This window comes from Bos grunniens, chromosome 4, assembly GCF_055505025.1.
Source record: "Bos grunniens cultivar Pamir isolate PY7600 chromosome 4, Bosgru_T2T1.0, whole genome shotgun sequence".
In the NCBI taxonomy this organism is placed as follows: domain Eukaryota; kingdom Metazoa; phylum Chordata; class Mammalia; order Artiodactyla; family Bovidae; genus Bos; species Bos grunniens.
This window is the reverse complement of record NC_141168.1, coordinates 36299827-36301327: the sequence shown is the minus strand read 5'-3', so window position 1 is coordinate 36301327 and position 1501 is coordinate 36299827. Positions and strand designations below refer to the sequence as shown.

General features: G+C 43.9%; 1 pseudogene; it reads left to right on the top strand.

Annotated features, from left to right (window-relative positions):
* Positions 1 to 333: 333 nt before the first annotated feature.
* Positions 334 to 1224, top strand: LOC147373931 (peroxiredoxin-6 pseudogene; annotated as a pseudogene).
* Positions 1225 to 1501: the final 277 nt, after the last annotated feature.

The following is a 1501-nucleotide window of genomic DNA, read 5'->3' as shown; positions in this document are numbered from 1 at the left end:
CCTGACTTTCAAAGGCAGTTAAGTTGTGTTGTTGCTATTTCAAAAATATAATAGTTTCATCAGTGTAATAGTCTCTCTCTGAGTAGATTATAATATCTAAATCTTGGATACCTATCAATCAAAAAGCAAGCAACTCAAATGGCTCATTTTAAGCAGATTTCAAAACAACTTGGACTTGTATTTGAGGGTTTCATTTTGACTCATCTAACTATTATGGGTTACCTGTTTATAAGAATGTCCACAAAAAAATAGAAATGATATGAAGAAGCTCAGTAATGATAATTTTTGCCTCTTTTAAAAATATATTTAATAGAACCAGCAGGCTAGTGGCTGTTGGTACTGCACCTCCTCTTACTCCCCTCGTCACTGCTGCTACCATGCCAGGAGGTCTCCTCCTCGGGGACGAGGCTCCCAACTTCGAGGCAAATACTCCCATCGGCCGCATCCGTTTCCACGACTATCTGGGAGACTCATGGGGCATTCTCTCCTCCCATCCTCGGGACTTTACCACTGTGTGTACCACGGAGCTCGGCAGAGCAGCAAAGCTGGCACCAGAGTTTGCCAAGAGAAATGTTAAGATGATTGCTCTTTCCATAGACAGTGTGGAAGACCATCTTGCATGGAGCAAGGATATCAATGCTTACAATGGTGAAGGGCCCACAGAAAAGTTACCTTTTCCCATCATTGATGATAAGAATCGGGACCTTGCCATCCAGTTGGGCATGCTGGACCCAACAGAGAAAGACGAAAAGGACATGCCTGTGACTGCTCGTGTGGTGTTTATTTTTGGTCCTGATAAGAAACTGAAACTGTCCATCCTCTACCCAGCTACCACTGGCAGGAACTTTGATGAGATTCTCAGAGTAATTATCTCTCTCTAGCTGACGGCAGAAAAGAGGGTGGCCACCCCGGTTGACTGGAAGAATGGGGACAGCGTGATGGTCCTTCCAACCATCCCTGAAGAGGAAGCCAAAAAACTTTTCTCTAAAGGAGTCTTCACCAAAGAGCTCCCATCTGGCAAGAAATACCTCCGCTACACACCCCAGCCATAGGCTCGCCATGGAGTTGGTTCTGGAGCTGCCCACTTAGCACCATGAGCCAGAGGATGCCAGCTGTCCATCATGTTTCCCCGCAGCAGTCCATTAAAAACGTTCTGGTGTGATCACAGCCAAGGTCTTTAGGTTGCTATACCACTGGCTTATTAAATGAAAACAGCATTAAAAATTCCTTGGGATCCTTTGTGCCTTCAGCAGCTTTCTCCTCTGTTGATATATCTTCACACTCTCTGCTGACTTTCTTCGAAATATGGGACTTATCTTGGATCTCTGCAGGGTTTATGACCAAGAGGTGGTATCAGTGTACGGTTGAAAAAGCCTGCTTTGCTCCATCATACTGTGTTGACCAAAATGTTCATTTGGCTTTTTTTTTTTTTTAAACTTTACAATATTGTATTAGTTTTGCCAAATATCGAAATGAATCCACCACAGGTATACCTGCGTGA